The sequence below is a fragment of the Anguilla anguilla genome, chromosome 4 (assembly GCF_013347855.1).
Source record: "Anguilla anguilla isolate fAngAng1 chromosome 4, fAngAng1.pri, whole genome shotgun sequence".
In the NCBI taxonomy this organism is placed as follows: domain Eukaryota; kingdom Metazoa; phylum Chordata; class Actinopteri; order Anguilliformes; family Anguillidae; genus Anguilla; species Anguilla anguilla.
In genome coordinates this window covers 31,400,835-31,421,123 of record NC_049204.1, presented here as the reverse complement: position 1 = coordinate 31,421,123, position 20,289 = coordinate 31,400,835, and positions in this window count along the sequence as shown.

The following is a 20,289-nucleotide window of genomic DNA, read 5'->3' as shown; positions in this document are numbered from 1 at the left end:
ATTGCAGTGTGCTGTGTGATCTTGGCTGGCTCACAACTTACCATGCACTGGCTGGAAAATAGGAATCCGGAACGTTGAGGCATTGATTTTTCTTAATTTTCTGAAAAATAATGATGGAATTTGCTCATAGTGATTATTGATGATCTTATGGAAGATCATTTCTTTGTACTGTTTCTTTGTTTTCATGAGATTGCTGCTTGAATTTATTTATTATTTTATTTATTGAAATATTGGTTAGATTATTGGTTCATTTAAAATTTATCTACAGCTACAAGAGTTTCGTTTAAAAATAGAGCTACATAAATAATGATTCTATTCATTAAGGGGATCAAATTCTGAAACATTTGTGTATTTCTATCATAGCAATTGTATGGTATATTTGTGACAGTGGTTGTTGTGAGCTGGTATTTCTTGATGAGGTGGTATTTCCATGTTTTGCAGTAGCAAACAGATGTTTTGCATACATTTTAACTCAGCCACTTGATAAAGGATATCAGACAGCTATTAATGGACCTGTGTGTTATGCATGTTTTGGAATTTTAGGAAAGTTATTTACTCTCATGTAGCTCGGTAGCTTTCAAACACTGCTTAGCTAATGCTGTTGCTTTCAGTTCTAGCAACACATATATGTCCTCATCTAAAGACAGTTTGTTTGTTTAACAGTAAAATGAGGTGAAGGAATTTCCCTCAATTTCTGTTCTAATTGGGGGAAAGTGGATATATAAGAAAATGTTTTGTAAGTGAATGTAGGTAGTCAACTATAGTTTCCTTTCCAAAGTTTGTTTCAAAGCAGCAATAGGCCAAATTAATTATGTAGTACCCATGCTGGGAGATCATAATGAATACTTATTTTTGTTCAGTACTTGGCACACCCCCACTGTCAACTGCGTAACAACCTGCTCATCCAAAGCATTTACAACCTCTTCCAAGACACTCCACAATTAGACAGTCAGCACTAATCATACAATTACATATCTTCAGAACCTGTTCCCCAATTTGCAAAATTCAACTGGAGTTACAACTGATTAACTCTTGTACTCCATCTTCCAATCTCTGCAGACAAAATTAAATTACTCTCATATACTGTACAATTAACATACTATTAGGTGGACATGTTATCATGCACCGTTGACACAGGCTGAAGCATTGGACATTGCAAAAGTAGTTTTTACACACAACTGTAGCATTTTTCTTTTTCTTAAGGGTCTCTGTACTATACTGCCCCTCTGTTTTTTTTTTATTTGATTTTTTCTTTTCACCTTTTTCTTTCTTTCTTTTTTTTTGTTCCTGCCAAGTTGAGTAGAAGCCCATCAAACACCTAAGTGATTAGCGTGAAGTGTTAAAACACAGGACTAGAAACTTCAATCCATTACAGAATGTAAACGTTCTGTAATATGATGATAAAAAACTAACAATTTTTGCATTGTTTCCTGGGCAACAGGCTCCCCAATACTACATGTTCAAAAACTGAAGCAACTAGTAATGAACATGAAAGGGACGAGTCGAGTCTGTCAACCTGCTCTGTGATCCACGCAGCTACAGTACCACTTTTAAGGGCAGTACTTTTGATAGACATGGGTGAATCACCTGTCTTTGATCAACGGCTTTGTTCCCTCATTTCCTTTTCCTGAATATCTGTAGAAAGGGAAATATTTTCATTGATCTTACTGCTGCATTGATTCATAGGTATAAAACTCCAAATCATTTCAATACAGAAGAAAGCAGGGCACTACCAAATGAATCCTGATTGAGTGATCATCATGCTCCAGACTCTCCTTTCCATCCTTCCGTTTGCAATGGCAGAGAGACTGGCACACTTTTCTGTTATGAGTTGGCATAGGAAGGGCACACACACACACACATATATATATATATATATATATATGTGTGTGTGTGTGTGTGTGTATCATCACAGAATCGCCTAGAATGTAATTGTATGCTGTAGCATTAAGATTAGTGGGGATGGATGGCAATAATGGTGCTGTACTGGTACTGTAATGGTGCTGCATTTGGTGAGTGGTCCTTCATGTCAACTTGCATCCTGTTGGTGAAATGGGCATAAGCTTTAAAATCTAAGAATTTCTTTCCTGCTCAGCACAGTTGATGTGTTTCGCAAGGTTTTTGTTGTTCAAAACTCCACAATGGAAAGAGTACAAAGCACAGGTTACAAAGAGCTTGCTGTGGTATCTCAATGCTCTTAACAGGATCAAATAAGCTTCTGTGACAATGTACTGTACAATGTTTAATATTTGAGTTTGGTACCAATCACGGCAGATTGTTGAAAGCAATGAGACTTGTCCAGATAATGTATTGTGAATTTTAGGGCCAATGTAAAAGTTAACTTAATTGGTTAAGGATAAGCAATTAGTATTTCATCAAGCAAGCCATTCAGCAAAAGGACTGGATTTGCATACTGAAACCAAGTGGTGGGCGGATGTGAGTAAGGTGCAAAGTAATGTCATATAGGATTACATTATAATTTTGCACTGGGCCATACAGTTATATTTATAGAATACCTTATTCAACCTTATTAAAACTGATGCACTAAAACACACGTTTTAATCAATTAAAATGCCCATGCAATTTTTTGTAAATTCCATACATAAAAATATATACTGCACAAACATAGTAAATATAAATTTCTCTAGTGTAGAGTTCAGTATAAGAATTCACATTCATGATTTGCAATTGTAATTATTATTGGTGTATTACTGAATTTGTTGAATAAATTCAAGTTAAGTGTATAGCTCAAGGGCACAGAGGCAGTGCCCCACCTGGAAATGTAACCTCCCCCACCTCCTGGTTACAAGCCCACTTTCTTAACTATAATTCCACACTGTTGATAGACTAATGTACATTAGTAAACTGAGAGGTCTTTTAATGGCAAGCAAGGGAGAGAAGATTGAACTCTGCCAGTGTACACCAGAGCTGCTCATTGTGAACCACACCGTCCTCCTCTAAGGATGTAGAAGTGGTCAAAAAGGATGACAGGTGAAATATTAATTTGAAGATGTGCCCCCCCCCCCCCCCCCCCAAAAGGGATACAAGCTTTTGTTCTTAGAGTGAAATATTTCCATTTTCTCAATTATCTGACTGCATGTTACAGACTGCAGTAAGAAAAAAACTACACTGTTGTAGTTAATTGGTGGCAGACAAACCTTTAATGTTCTTCATAAATACTAACAGTGAACAGTCAGGCATGTCTTTACATTCAGATTACTTCTTAAAGGTGATCAACTGATTTTTTTTATAATCTTTAACATTTTTATTAAGCATAATATTATGCTTCTTAAGCATAATATTGTGCTTCTCATTTTGTAACAAACAAGCAAATAAACAATTTTTTTTTTTTTTAATGTTCAATTACTGATATGCAGAGACAGCAATTGTGTGTACAGATTTGAATGTGTTTCATAAGTAATTTAATGTGGTGCACTAGAATAGCATTGCCTCTGTACTTCATATTCTAGCTGTTCTTGCTAAACAATATTTATAAGTCAAAAAGATCCCGGCCCTAAAATGAAATGTGTTCTGCTAAATAATGCAGCCTTATAGTGCTTTATTTGGCAGAACACAGGATTAGGTCTGATTGATAATTGTTTATGCCCTTGGCAGTAATGGATGTGCGCATTTCAAGGAAAATGCATTTGTAACCTGGTTACACTAAGTTTGTGTAGAAAGATTGATAAGACAGAGGGAAGTCCCATTGCAAGGCTTTCATAATTATGAGTCTAAACCTTTTATGAGTTTTATTTTTATAAATGTCCAATTTCAACATATCAAACTGTCCAGACAAAAGCAGTGAGGGGTGGGATGGAGACAGAGGCACATAGTTCATTCTTGGCGTACTCCAAATAAAATCTCCAAATAAAAACTGAAAAGCTCAGTATAATGGCAAGTAAAAGGACACAATCAACCATGGTCATGTCAGAAAGACCCAGTCTCCAGGTCACAAATGCATATAAGGACATTATTATCTTTCCATAGACATTATAATTGTTTTTTTTTTGTGTGTGTGTGTTGAATATAAGAGTTGGCTTCTAAAAAGAATACTTCAAAAAAGATGGAGGGCTAATACTGATAATACTTCTTTTCATCAGCAGCGCAAAAACACTTGCCAAAATATTGGCCTAATATTTTCTAGTAGTCTAACTCTTGTGTCCTTTGTAGCACAGTGGAACGTACAAAGTCAAAATTTAGAAGACTTGTGGGAAATCATTTGCCAAGCAAAGATCTGACTTCTTTTGGGGGTAAAGGGCCCTTTGGGATGCATGTATTCGATGTAATCTGGAAAGTAGATTGGATCAAAATCACGCAAATTAATGTTTATTCATATATTTTAATGTGTTTTTATGGTTTAAAAAAATAGTTTTAAAACTCAGTCAGAGTCTGGTCTTTAATGTTGTATTTTTTGGAAGAGACTGATGTGGCTTCTTGATTATTAGAATTATTAAGAATTACTATTGCACAAGGTATTTGTGTTCTCAGATCTGAGAACTAATCAAGTAGAAACAGTGGAACAGTTAGCTTATGTGATTATAAAATACTAAGACCTAAATTTCCTGAATTCCATTTAAATATGATAGGTTCTTTCTTAAAGGTAGCACAGTTAATTAATTAATTGCATGATTCAAATTGTTGTGGGTCTATAAATGAAGAAAAAAGAACATTTATATTTTTGCATAACACCAGGAAAAACAAAAATAAAATATATCATGTGAGAAGCTCTTTCTGTGAATTTATTAAAACACAGACTGAAGATGTGAAATCGTACTAAGCCCTCTCGTTGTTTATTTTCTGAATAGTTTGATGGTGATTTCATAGGAACAGCTGGCAGTTGTACAGTAGCACAGTGAGATCAGGCTGGCTGTTTTATATGTATGATCACTGTTCTGCTTTTCAGCCTGCCGGTAAAAGCTGCGCACAGCCCTGAAACGTCTGGAAGATTTACCCCTGTGGTGCAGCTTTTAAGCAAACCATTGATTTTGGGGTTACATCAGCAGCATGTTAAAAAAATACACAAACATAAATTCCCTTTGTCTCGTTAAATTCGGTGAATAAGCTATGACATTTGGTAGGATTGTTTTATGAAGGCGCTGGCAATAAATTCTGGCACAGGAGAGAGAGAGAGCCATTTTGGACACCACGGGGAGGCCTGACAGATTTAATTCATTGATCTAGTTGTCATTAGTTCCAGAGGAAGGCAGTGGGGTGAGAAGAAGGGTCAGGGTTAAAACTCTTTTTTCTGCTCTTATCTCAGGACACCCCCCACCTCTGCTCTTCTATGATTTGGCATAAAACAAGTATGTTGGCTTTGGTGACCTCTGCTGGTATTTTGCTACAGCTAAAGCAGAATTGTTTAACTGAAAACACACCCAAACACTCAGCAGCAACAACAGCAGTTTAAAATGACTGGCAAAGAACCATGATTATCAAGAAACATTCAAATTTGTTTTAATATTATCCCTCATTTGAAATTTGCCAAATTATACATCTTTGACCCTCCCCACCATATTTTCTGGTGTTCTTTGAGTGAAAATGTCATAGAGTATAGTCACCCTCAGCCTATTCCTTTTTTGAAGAATCACTCAATATTTTGTTTAAACCTCCTGCTAAGACAGTGAAATTAAAAGTACAATCTCTGTTTGGGGGCTAAATCACAACCGAGGTAGGGAAAAATCATATTGACATTGACAGAATACTGATAAGAACGTATTGTACTAGGTAAAACGGACAGATTTATCAAATTTAACTTTGCACTGAATAGTGAACCCATTTTTCAGACATAGACGCACAGCAGTACCCCCACTTAAATTACATGTGGTATTTTCAATTTTTAATTGTTGTATTATTGTTTATTCTTGTTCTGTGGTACAATGTATCATGCCACTGCATAGTGGAGTAGTAGAAAACTATTAAAAATGGCAAGCCTGGCATTGTTTCAGGCCCACCAATGACTCATCTCAAATATATGTGGGCCAATTTTGTCTATAATCAATGGCATCTATTAACATACAGTAGCCAGTGTGTGGTCTGACAACAGCGGTGCGCATGTAATTCCACCTCATTACTATCTCCCAGTGGTGAGGTAATGATATTTTGTGTTATCAACAGCAGGATACAACCAACCTCAAAGGTCACCAACTGATTCCACCAGGCAAAGCCCAAGAGATCTCAGTCACAGCTCCCCAGAGCTACTGCTGTATATTATGTCACCGTCAAGATCAATGCCCCGTTATTGCTTTCCTTTCCTTAGTCTGCACCACCCCTGATCGTAGCTTCCCTGCTGTATGTACAATAATGAAACATTTAAACTGGAGAATACAGACATTGAACTTGTTGTGAATAAGCCTTTTGAGGAATCTTTTTCAAATGGTAGTGCATAACAATAACAACAACAACAACAATAATAATAATAATAATAATACAATAGTGATTAGCATTTGAAATAATAAAATTACTAGGACTAGGAAATTGATCGAGCATTAACATTAAGCAACATTTCAGAACCAGGAAATTAATTGAGCTTTGACATTTTACTTAACAATCTTTCAATATGCTTGAATTATATAACCAACTTCTAATACATTTTTTGTTGGCAATTTTAAAAGTGGATTGATACTTGGGAGTGAAGAATTAAGAAACATTCACTTGTGATAATGACTTGGCCCTAAAACCTTAAATATTTGTAGGTGGATTTTGGTTTATGTATGGTTTATTTTTTGAACAGGGTTCGGGGGCGGGGGGGGGGGGGGGGGGATTTTAATGGTTCCAAGTAGTTGGGGAGCTTGAAGTGGTGGAGCCCAATGTGAGATCTTTTCATGGGGCCCAAAATCCCTGGCTGCACCTTTGGGTGTAGCATTATCAAAAACCAGGGTTTGTGATCATGCTACATGTAATGATCCAAGATGTGGACCAGATAACTCACTGAACTTAATGTCATTGGACAGAACACTGTTTTATAACCGAAATGCTTGTGACACCAGGGTAACACTTGTATAATGTCAATTTACTTATGTATCTGTCATGTTATTTGTCAGTTGTCTAGAACAAATCATTGCCATTTATAAATGGGACACCATTTTTGCTGAACCAGCCAGTGATTAACATGTTTTTGAGCAGCTGGATATTTTGGCAATCCACAATCATGTAATATATCAAGGGAAGGCTGAGGAAGATTCCACAGATTTTCTCATTTTATTTCTAATTCTTTATATATCACTTCAAACGGTCTAATGGCAATTGTCACAGTATAGCAAAATATACACAAAATTACCAGACAAGAAAAATCTTTAAATGGACAATTGATATTTTCAAACGGGAACTTATTTCATATTCATATTCAATCTGAAATGTAATTAAAAATAGTTTTTTAAGGTAAGATTTATGCTTGATATGCGACTTTAATAATGGAACAGAAGATATATGATACCTATCATGTGGCTGCCTTTTCATAAAGAATTAAACATTGAACCGTCAGGTTTAACTCCCACAAAAATTAGCTCAGTCATATTTCACTGTAAAATGGCTACGGCAACATTACACTTAAACAGTGGTTACTGCAAAACCATACATGGAGGTATACAGCACTCCATTGTGAATAAAGGACCAAGAATAAAAAGACAAAAGAAAATCTCTCAGTATTCTAAACAAGTAGACTGAATAATGGGAACGGTGTTCAGTGTTCACCTTTACGTATTTCTAGGACATTTGAACAAGCAGTGTCTTTAGCATAACTATTTCCTTGAGGTGTAGAATTAGTCGCATTGCAAAAACTGATTAGTCACCCTGACAACACGGAGATGTGGAAATTACTTTCTTGTGCATATCATTAAAAAATCAATATGATGAATGTGCAAGGGCCATGCCTATTTATTGTGACTGATCAAGGCCAAGCAGGGCAACTGTGCTCTGCATCCTTTTCACATCAAGAGCATTCAATTAGTTTTAAAGACAAAAACATCCACCCAGGATCAGACTGGTTGAAGCAGCAATGTTACCCTTGAGCTGGGTTTTTCTCTTTCCTGTATGGCTGTAATTCTACTCTCCACAGTCTGCTTCCCTGTCATACAATTATCTCTCAATAAATAGGATCATGAAAAATCAGAGTTGTACTGAAGACTAGAAGAAAAAAAAATAGAGTTGTGCAGAAGACTAGAAATGCACTCCCTCAATGTCTAAATAATGTTATTTTAGAGAATATATGAATTGGCTGGAGACTGGAGAAAGGCAAAAACATTTCCCTCTGTTCGAGGAACTACAAAAATGTGGGATGTAGTTTTAATAGAAGAGAAGATACTCAGCTCCTGGTGATGTCTATGGGTCACATACTTAAAGTAGTCATTGTGAGCAAAGGATATGCAACAAGTAATACAATAGTCAATAGAATTGTGCACATCTTGTATAAATACATTTGTATCTTGGGCTTAGAGTCCAGGGATGGGACCACACTTGAACAATGTTGTTGACCCAAAGCCTCCACCTCCCATTTGAACATGAATGATGAACAAATTAAAACAATTAAAACATGGATTAAAGGTGGAGAATGGGAGGGGGATGGTTGCTGGAAACAGCTGAAACAAGAAGAAAGAGGTACATTGCTATTTATACCCAAAGGAGAAACCAGGGTAGCAGGTTAAGATAATTGTATTAGGGGTTGTCTGAAAATATTTCTCCTGAATCTTTATTTAATAATTCCAATTGGTAGCTTTATTATTTCATCTTGTTTAGAGGTTGTTTTAGATTACGTCATAGGAGAAGCTTTTTATTTATTTATTTTTTTTGTTTGTTAAAACAAAAAAATAAAAGTAAGGTATTAAAGGACTGTGCAAAATGATACATGATCTGCATTGAAATCCTGCAATTGTGGGTTAGGAGTAAAATTCTCTGGCCATTTATTGAAGATTATGCTTTATCTTTTGAAAGCAATTTTTGAAGTATACTTGCCAATAGAAAGCAACCTGGGCCACAGGATGCTCAGAACAATGTCTCAGAAGCAACTGTCAGTCATTGTGCCTCCTCAGAGTACCTATATGCTAAGTGATGGTGTGGGGACAGGAGGAGGACCAGTTGAAATGGATATTAACTGTTTACCATCTGTTTTATGATGTACTGAATGCTAGTTTGGGATTGAATTTCAGGCTGGGTGGTTGTGATTTCAGACCCTGTGAGGAAGTTGAAACAAGGTCTCTGTTGTCTAAACAGATTTCTAAGCTGGACACACGGTGATTGTCTACTCATATGCAGAAAGACTTTAAATAGAAATATTACGGAAAATATTTAGAAAATATACCATTGGAAAATGTTTTTGTATTCTCCTTTTCACTTATATAATTCATTTAATACATAATTGGTTTCTTTAGAACACATCTCATAATCACACCATGTGTATTGTATGCAACTGTTTAAGATTTATTTCAAAGTTCATTGTTTAAAATGAGAGAAAACAAACATAAATTTGATTAAACATATTAGTTTTAAAAATGGTGATGCAATAGATATTGTGGGGCCATGAAACGTTCCTTGATACCAAAGCTAAAAACGTCCTACCTCATTTATTCAAGGGGGAAAAATCCTATTTTTTTTCATTTACATCCAAATTTCCCCAGATTTGCCATCTGTGCTTGTTTGCAATTTGGAAGGGTGGATGGATTCATTTATAGAGCATCTCCAAAAGATCATCACAAAAGCAAACTTTTTGAAGTTGGCTTTGTGGAAACGGGTATGCAATCATGCCAAACTGATATCATGCACTAAGAGACAATAAGCAATGCCATACTGCCAATGGGAAGGGGATATGTATTACACGTATTATTGTCATTTGCCCTTAAATAATTCGTCTGATGATGTCCATTATTGACCTTTGCTATTTACATTGGGATCATTGATTTCCCTCTCCCTGTTTAATTATGTAACTGTAATAGATTCCCTGGTCAACTACATTATTTGACTGTAAGGGATAAAGCCAAACCAATAGTTAAATAAAGAAGACATCATTTTTTATTTGTTTGTGTTTTACAGAAAAATGCTTTCATATAAAGATGGAAAGGTTCTTGTGATTTTGCCATAGTTTATTGTCATATGCAAGTGCAATAGAACACCATTATTTTAAACAAACAGGCTCATCTATTGAATAGAAGTGATGTCAATTGTAAGGGCAGTAGTTCCCACCCAAACTGAAATTACTCCTTAAAATCATGACATTGGATTGTACCATATATTAATTTGCATAGCCACTTAAAAAACATAATTTTAATGTGAGGGTTTAACCCATTTTTAGGTTTAGTTTCAAGGTGAGGCTGTCATGAAGCCATCAGGAGTCTTATAAATTACCTCTTTTTTGGGGCTGCCTTATTGCATACTCCTGAAGGATAAGCCTGCTTCTGGAATCTTAATTAGGGTGTCTTTAACTAAAGACAGAGTGCCACCTGCCTACTTTAGAAGAATTAACTTTAATTCACATATAGGCATATTATTAAAATAATTCCAAATGATTTGTGTTGGACTAGGGGCATGTACGTTTTGAAAATTTGTTGTAAGTAGTTGGAAATATAAATAAGTCTGTAAAGTGTATTAATTACCCTCTGATTTTTGTAAAAACAGTGTTTGGTTAAAATCTTGAATGCATACATTCAACACTAAAAAATAGGGATAGTAACAATAAATTGCAGACAGCAGGGCTATGAAAAAGGAACATTTTATGTATTGTAACCCAACAGTTGATCTCCTGAAAATGCTGCAACTGTGCAGTTTTGCATGGGTCCTCTGAAAAGTATTTGCACATGGGAAAATAACAAGCATTGTTAAAGGCCGTACTTAATGCTCCACTCCCAAACAAACGCAAATTAAATGTCCTTTGAACATTCAACATGCAACCCCTTTCCATTAAAACTGTATCACAATATGTGTCAACTGTCTCAAAATGCATCTTTATATTTTAAAAAAAGAGATTTCTAGTTGATATCAACTCACCACTGTGAGTACATGGCTGTGTGGATGGTGCTGCAGCTGGTTCACCAATATAGTATTCTGTATTGCTACTATATTTGAGATTATCACCTGTGAAATTATTTCAGACTTACTATATGTTGTCCACATTATGTGTTTACAATGAATGCTCATAATACTAGGCAATGTAGCCTAGGCTACATTTATAGATTTTGACTTTTTTATCCAGTATTAAATGATCAAAATATCCTTAATTAACTTTAAATAATAATTATATTTTTTAATGAATCACATTTAAATATCATTGAACTTTACAAGGTGAGAGAATAAGATAATTTGACTCAAAAACAATTTAATATTCTGTAGTTTTAGACACTGACTGCAGTGCAATATTGCACTTTTTTGTCCAACAAGTGGTGTAGGTTAATCCTTAATTAAGTGATGGAAATAGAGAGGCATGTCACTTACGTAGGTTTTGAGGGACAATCTTTTTGAGGGACAAACGTTATATTGGTTCATAATGATTGTCTATACATACAGTTTAAAAATCTAGTTGTTTGAGATCAATATGCTTTCAAATATTCTCACAGATCCCATTATCTAACAAATTCAGGCTTGCAAAACATTTCCTGATCTGCTTGTTGCCAACCAACAACTGTGCAAATGTTAAAAGACAAAAATACTGCAGCTGGCCTGTATATTAATTGCTAAATGATGATTCTTTCAGGTTAAAAAGTAAATTATGTTTGACTGAAGAATGATTGAATAATAATTCAGTATGACAATTCAATATTCCCATTAATTAAATAGTTTTAACAAATATCACACTAAATAAAGGGGGGAATTGCTATTTAATTCAATAAATAACACAATAAACATGTGAAAATTAAAATACAGTTATCAGTTACAGTTATGTATTTAAGGTACAGAACAAACCAGAGAATATTATCTGTTCAGGTAATAATCTTGGGTAAAGGGTAAAATGTGGGTATTAGAAAGATACATATGTGATCCAATGAAGTGTAAACAGAATAAGTCTTGTAGTGAAAGGCACATGCATAGTGCAAGGGATTCTTAAAATAAAGGCTTTTGTTGTTGGGGTGAAAAGGGTCATAAGAAGTCAAATGTTTAGATTGCAGTGAATATTATGCAATACAACAATATTATCTCAAAAAATTACAAAAGATTTCTTTTTACAGATACGATTTGTATTTAAGGTCTTCTTATAAAATAAAAATAAACCATTATTTCACAGTGCATTAAATATTAGCACACAGTTCAATTATATTTATCATTAGTTCATGTATTTATAGACATTAATAAATACATGTATAAGACCTGTTGTACAGGAAGTATATGCAATTGCAGATCCTCATAACTGTTTATAAATATGTTTGTTGTGCTGTCTGTTAAAGCCTGATCACAATTGTGCTATATCAGTATAATTGTGATCAGGCTTTAACAGACAGCACAAAAAATATTTATAAACAGTTACCTTCACAAGGCTCCCATTAAAAATATAACCACATTAACCCATAATAAATTGCCAAATTGTCACTTGAATTTTTTTTAATTCACTGCAGTGAATAAATGATAAGTGTGATCAGGTAGGGTATGGTGACGTGTGCAACTATCATCCAGAAAAAGTAGGCTAATAAAATCAGCCTACTTTCGCAGCTTGGAATATGATGGACTCAATAGGATTTGAATCTCACTTTGTCATTTGTATTTCATTATTTAGAGAACTGAAACTTTTTTCCAGTTTAGTGAGACTGATCCAATGCAATCTTGTTCACTCAATTGTGAACTCATGGAAATGACAGCTTATTAAAGCTTGTGAACTTAAACTTTCATCAATGCAGTTCAAGTCACGTTAAAGGTCTGAGCTGAAGGGAAGGTCTCACTTGAGAAAGACCCAGGCCTCATGTTTAGCTTTAATTGACTGTTAATGTGTATACAGAACCTGCGGAATAAGGAAAGAAGGTGATCCTGCCAGTCACCTCAGTTTCATATAAATCTTAACAACATTGGGACTATATATCCAGTGCAGTCCGTAAGTCCATCCATATCCAGTGAACCATGTAGGAATTACTGGCCTTTTCATACAGAGCCCCTATGGGGACTGGGGATGAGTGGTGTGCTTAGGGTGTCATCTGCAGGCAGGGAGGGAGAGTATAGCTGGCCTGTAACTGTATCTTTAGGAAATTAGATAATTAACACTTTATCTGTTTTGCCTGCAGTGAGACCAGGGCTTGGAATGAGAGACACGCTGGAGTTGCTCTAAACTACTGAATGGAAAATAGAACATCTGAACCTGCTACAGTGGTGGCCCACACGGGGGGAGAGGAGGCTACAATAGAGGCGAAAACATCTCTGGAAGGGCAAGGTGCAAGGTCAAGGGTGATGGAATCGCTGCTAGGGCAAACACTGGCCACATTGCAGGAGAGACAGACCACCGCCCTCGTGAACATGGCATAGGGGCATACAGATGAGTCGGCTCTCAGAACCCAGCAGGACAGCTGCCACCGACATCCCCAACTGGCAGCAGATGCCACAAAGGTCATAAACAGAAGACGTACCTGGCGTACCTGGCCACATTTGAGGGTACAGCCACCACCATCTGCAGGTGGCCAACAGAGTAATGGGCTGTGAGTTTGCTTCCCCTGTTCACTAGGGAACTGCAACAAGCACAGCATGCTGGCGTCCTTGAGGTCCAACTAACAGAACCTGAAGCAGCCATTTTTAGTCCAAGTGGGACAAACACAGGAAGACCACCATTGCCGCTTCAAAGCTCTCCGATATGAGGATGTTGGCCGTCCCTTCTCCCTGGCACAGCAGCACCGAGGCGTCACTAACCGATGGCTCCAGCCAGCAGTGCGCTCAGTGGTGGAGGTTGTTGAGCATATGACCGATGTGCAGCTGCATGCACTTGGATGATGTAGCAGTAACTGCTATGATGCAGTACACTGTTCAAGTGTCTTCCATTTGGAGATAATGGCTCTCACTGTGGTTCGGTGGAGTCCCAGATCATTAGGAGTGGCTTTGTCACCCTTTCCAGACAACTTTTTATAAAATCTGTTCTGGAATTTTCTTTTATCATGGCACAGTGTGCTTGTAGAAACTCTGTGGTTACTATCTCACTCTGATGATGACGGCTCAATGTGAGTGAGGTTTAGATTCAACAGGGCTGGCTGCAATCAAGCCTGGCGGTGTTCAATCAGCTGAGTTTAATTATAAATTAAATTTGGGCAATTGGTTGATTGAGTAACTAAAAGGGCAAATACTTTTTCAGCACTGTAAGTTCTCGGTTCTGGCTTTTTACCTCTGACCAAGCTCTGTTGTACCTGAACTGAAACATGCGGGTATGGTATTGTGTACTATGATGGATTGCCTGCCATCATGCTTTGCAGAATCATAGGCCAACCACACTGAAATGCTCAAGCAACTAGAGGGCAATGGCCTCATTTACAGCACCACGGATCCACCACCTCCCTGAAGAAATAAGTCATATTTGATGGAAGAACAGAGGAAAGGCTGCAGTTGAGTTTACTCTTTTACATGATATCAGTGAAATAATGAAACCCTGACCTTTTCATGCATCTTAGACACATTTTATTTTATGTTGTATTATTTTATTTTAGACTTAGTGACATATTACCCTCATGCCTGGGAAATGAAAAACCCCAAAAAGGGCAAACTTGGAAAGTGTGCCCTGACCCAAGGAAAAGCAGATGAGATCACTCCTGGAAAACAGTAGCATACACTGAATGTGCAGAATAGAGCAAAAACAAGCTTGGGTTACAGAAACCAGAGTGCCAAATATATCAAATTACCAGAGTGCATTAGCATTTGTATCTATGTTAAGTGCATTTCATACAAGACTAATAAAATTGGGGAATGCCAAAGAGGGATTTAGAAACTGCATGAAGGAGGCCTGGTGGAGGTTAAATACCCATTTGTATATGCCCCCCCCCCCCCCTTCACACCCAATACATACATACACAATTGTGCATTTCCCAAGTCTTAATATGCCCCAACATTCATTTACTACAATTATAATTGCCTTGTAAATTGTTCCATCCACCATTTCAAGAACTACATTGGAATTTTGCAGGTAAAGAACATTCCTGACCCCTGGAATGCATGAAAACAACAATATTGCCATTTCTATATTCGTTAGACTATGACATATCACAAAACATTTCCATGTAAAGACTATGTCTTTACAAAATGGATATTCTTTGCATGGCAGCGTTTCATGCCATTTTTGCAGTAATTTGTGCAGGACAGTAAACGGTGCATATTTTCCATGGAAATTAAATTATTTCCCAGTTAACCTGCTTAAAGTTAGGTGCAGGGAAACCATTTAATTCCAATGAAAAGCATGCTCCACAAATTACAGCACAGACTGTTAGATGATTTGCTTTCACTATCTATGCCGGTCAACATCTATAAGCACAAACAAATAAACAGCACCATCTAAAAGGGGCTATATGATCATTTCTCCCATCAGGACAGCACTGCTGGGCAGCATTTCATATTATGGTCCTAATTGTACATGTGCCAAAGTTTTATTGAATAAATTCAAAACTCATAGCCATACTATCATCACTTCTATATCTTAAACCAATTTGGGAAAGATAATTATTCTCAATAATCACTGTCACCATAAGTCGCAGTAAATGTAGGCTACAACTACAGTGTATGCAGAAATACGCATTGAGCAGTGGCGTTACCAGCTGTGGTTGAACCCAGGAAAACATTTGTCTTAATCCATAGTCTAGATTTTTTGTTTTATAGTAGCATGCTTTACATGCATTTCACATTACACGAGCACTTCTGGATGAGAAAAGGACAGGCAGATAGGCAAGGATGGGCAACACCACACAATTAGAGGGGGGATTAGCAACTCATAGTGGTACTTTTGCTCCAGAGTGGCAAACTGGCCGGACGCTCCAGCTCAATTAGGACCTCATGTGTGCATGGGCCAGGCTGGGAGGAACGAAAGACTGAACCTTGCACACTCTGCATGTCTCCCTCTCCCATTACAGCATGCTCTGTACTCATGCTCTGCAGTTCACTCTTGGTGCTTGGGCCCCACATTGCTGCTTGCAGCTATATATGCTGTGGGGTCACAGTTCGAGTCACAGGAGAGTGATGAAATGTGGACCACTTGGGCAATACATTTGGCAATTGTAAATTGTCCAACGGAGCTACTGGCTACAGGTGGCACTGTCACAGTCCGGTCTGTAACAGTAGCTGGAGAATATGCAACATATTTTTTCTAAATGCTAATATATTTTGGAGACCCCCTTTTCGGTCAAAATTAAATTATATTGAGCTACCAAGGCAATGTAATCCCTTTTTTCCTCAGTGAGGCAGTTGTGTAAATAGACAGGTCAGAGTGAAACTGATGAATACTCACTGTAGAAATTTTGTTAGTCTATTAGAAAATTGGATTTTATGTACAGTACAGATTGATGGGGAAATAAAATGCAGGACCCTTGTTTCCTCTGATTCACTTTTTCAAATGTCATGTATTATGTCCTTCATATGATCTTTTCTGACATTAAACTTTTAATTTGTTTTAAGAGGATAAAAGCCTCTTTTTGCTTTTATTCAGTTTCTTTAAGAGCCTAAATGATTGGTAAACCTTGAATGAAGATGGAAACCCGTGTTTTAGTGTGCATAGTAGCATGAATGCACTTTGGTACAAGTGGAATTGCTAATATCCTACTGCACAGATTAAATATTTTTCACCTTTACAATTTCAAGGTGTTTGCTTCATGGGTTTGGAGGCAAAACAGTATGCATGCCAGTAAAAATATTTGGCACAATACTAATTTGTCAAAAAACAAATTTGCACCCACCCCCATGTAAATACAACTTCATTGTAACTAAACAACATTTTTTTGGTTATGTTCGCTGCCAGCTCTCACCACTTATTACACCTTTGTTTTATCTTATTTTATGGTCCATAACCCCTAGTACAAATGTTCGGTCATAACAATAAGCATACTGAATAAACAATAAAAATCTTTTGAGAATGTATTTGGATTTTCACCAATCTAAAATGGGATTGTGTGCTTCACTGAACATGTCCTCTGCTGTGGAGTCGAAACTCTTTTACTGTCCTCCTCAGACAAGTGGTTTCTTCCAAGATGCGGAGTCTTCTGTATAGGCTTAGGCATTGCAAAACCGATTTTAGTAAAACAACAGCCTTTTTAGGTATAAAGTCTTAAGAACGTTTTTGCCGAGATGTAATGTTCGCAGCATGCATACTGAAAAAGTTATGGCTTGTTTATGCAGGAGAGACAATTCATGTCCTTTTACACAAGCCTAACAATCTATAACCATTGGAAACGTAATATAATTGGTGAATTCCTAAGTAATGGATATTCAATTGATGTTTCTTTGAGTTAGCATGTTTGGGTCTACACACTAGTATGGGTTTTGTTTGTGTTTGTAGGATTTACATTTCAGCCAGAACTACTGTATTATTCAACAAAACTAATATAAAGTTAACATTTGCCATACATTGCTTTGTGGGGTAGACTTTTCTAATCTATCCAGAACAGCCATGTCATGCATGAACAGGCTCAACACAAAATCTTTGGAAAATGAACCCGGATAATCAAACCAGCAATGTTGTGGGTTCCATGTATAAAAGGGGCTTTAGTTACATGGATATTTGTTTCTGGAATAATGTGGACTTACAGTAAAAGGGTAAACCATCACTCATTATAAAGTAAAAGTATCTCATTAAAAAAAATGAACAGCTCATTATACTTCAGGAATTCCAATTATGGTATTCCCAGAGGTCCCCCAGGACCAAGTTATCCCTGAGCTAAATAATAATAAACAAGCTTGTCCCTTCCTATCTATGAAATAACTAGCAAGGGAAAAGTATCTTTAAGATGGATTAATTCTTCCCACCTAACTGCACTGGAATTTTGGTAAATAATGTTCATTCAGTATATTGCTGAGAACACTTCATTTTTTCAAATTTTGAAACTTACAAAACTCGAACCGTTGTGGAAAAAGGTATTGATAGGCATGGAACTTAAGGGAATCCCATTTTTTCTGCTTCCATGAAATTCATGTGATGCGTTTGATTGGACAAAAAATGAATAAACAATATCTTATCTAATTATAATCTCCCGAAGAGTGCTGCAATATCTGTGACCTTCTTGTTCCAATCCACATGTTCTAATTGTTACAGAACATTTTTTCTGTTCAATAAGGCCAAAGCCGATGCTATAGATAGGTGGATTTTTTTTTTTTTTTGCTTTGAGAGCAAATCCTCTAGTCCTTTAAGAGACCTACCCCGCAGGATGTTGAACAGTCTGGTTTATAGTGGGAGAGTGTGTTTTCAAATGGTTGAGCTTTCAGTTTGAATTTATTTGAAAAATGAAGTAGAAATAAATTGCATATAGAATTTAGGAGCCTTAATCTCTTTAGGCTAATCCTTGAAAATGACACTGATAAATTATACGCTAAGAACTCTAAGCACAGTCACCACACAAAAACTAGAAAAAGCTAATATATATGCTTGATCATTAATCTTCAGACACACACTATATGGCCAAACGTATGTGGACACCTGACATCTAACATTTCATCCAAAATTACGGGCATTAATATGGAGTTGGTCCACTCTTTGCTTCTATAACAACCTCCATTCTTCTGGAAAGGCTTTATACTAGATGTTGGTACAAGGATTTGCTTCCATTCAGCTAGAAAAGCATTAGTGAGGTCAGACACTGATTTGGCGATCAGGCCTGGCTGGCAGTTGGCTTTCCAATTTATCCCAAATGTGTTGGATGGCGTTGAGGTCAGGGCTCTGTGCAGGCCAGTCAAGTTTGTCCACATCATTCTCAACAAAACCATTTCTATATGGACTTGTGTGTCCAGGGGCATTGTCATGCTGAAGCAGGAAAGGGCCATCCCCAGACTGTTGGGGAAGCACATAATCGTCTAGAATATGATTGCATGCTGTAGCATTAAGATTTGCCTTCACTGGAACTGGTAAAAACGCACCTCTATGCTCAGGCTTATAATCAGTTATAGTCTAGAGACAGGGTGGGAGAAGCCTGTAGTCATAGAGCTTTGCAGGGTGGCAATCCTTTCCTTACTGTCACCTGTCAATCAGCTGTGACCTGACATTACATATGCTGGCTCTTGATAGGCGGGTATGGTTGTCCCCCCTTCATGACTGCATGGGCTCTCCATCCCTGTCCTAGTAGCATGCATACTACTGCCACTTTACCCACTGTCTGCTATATTGCAAATTCCCTAATTGCCGTTTCTACCTTCCCCGCGCTGCCGGCGGGCCCCTTGCCCCAATCTTCGAGAGTGCTTCGAGAGTCGTCTGGTCTCCCCCACCTCTGCGATCCAGCCCGACTTTCGTCATTGCCTCCACCCTGCGCACATCTGTCACCTGCTGCTCCCCATCACCGCCACCCATCATCTGAGTCACATCATAAACTCTATAAAACTGCCTGACGTGTTGGTCACCAGTCGGCACCCTGAGCCGACCAGAGGAGGATGGGTTTCCCCCTGGAGCCTGGTTCCTTCTGAGGTTTCTTCCCATCTGCCACAGGGAGTTTTTCCTTGCCACTGTTGCCTTAGGCTTGGGGGTTTAGGCCAGGGTTGTCTGTAAAGCGTATTGTGACAACTGCTGTAAAATACGCTATACAAATAAAATTTGATTGATTGATTGAACTTAGGGGCCTAGCCAAAACCATGAAAAACAACACCAATCTAGGGGTTTCCAGACACTTTTGGTCATATAGTGTAGCTGTGAAAGACAGCATCTATTCTGACAACCTGAAAACACAGGTTTTTTTGTTTTTGTGTGTTGATTTCCTTTTTTGGAGGAAAATCATTTGTCTAAAGATGATAGCCATGTAAAAGTTTTCATATGATCGAGACAATAGTGTACGTTCATTTAATTAGTCTTCTACTCATTTTGAGCCAAAGGTGCTGAGCAAAAAGGAGTTTTTGGTCGTGTGAGGTCATGAAAACCTATACCGTGGAGAGGTGGATGGTTAATTAGAAATGTACCCCATGGCCAGTCATAAGAATGTCAATCTGCTTTAGTCTGAACATTTAACTTTTTCACATCTACAGAAAAGTGTTTACGCCATTTTCTCTAGGCTACTTGCAAAACCACTGCGAATCTATTGATTTGTGCAGCGTGCACAAATTTGCAGAGTTATATATGGGATGTAACAGAAACAATACAATTCTTGATCAGAATGAAAGTGACATTTGTATTTGTCAGGGACGACTAAGCATGGGGAAATAATCTAACACGTGGCCATCTGGGCTGACAGCCAG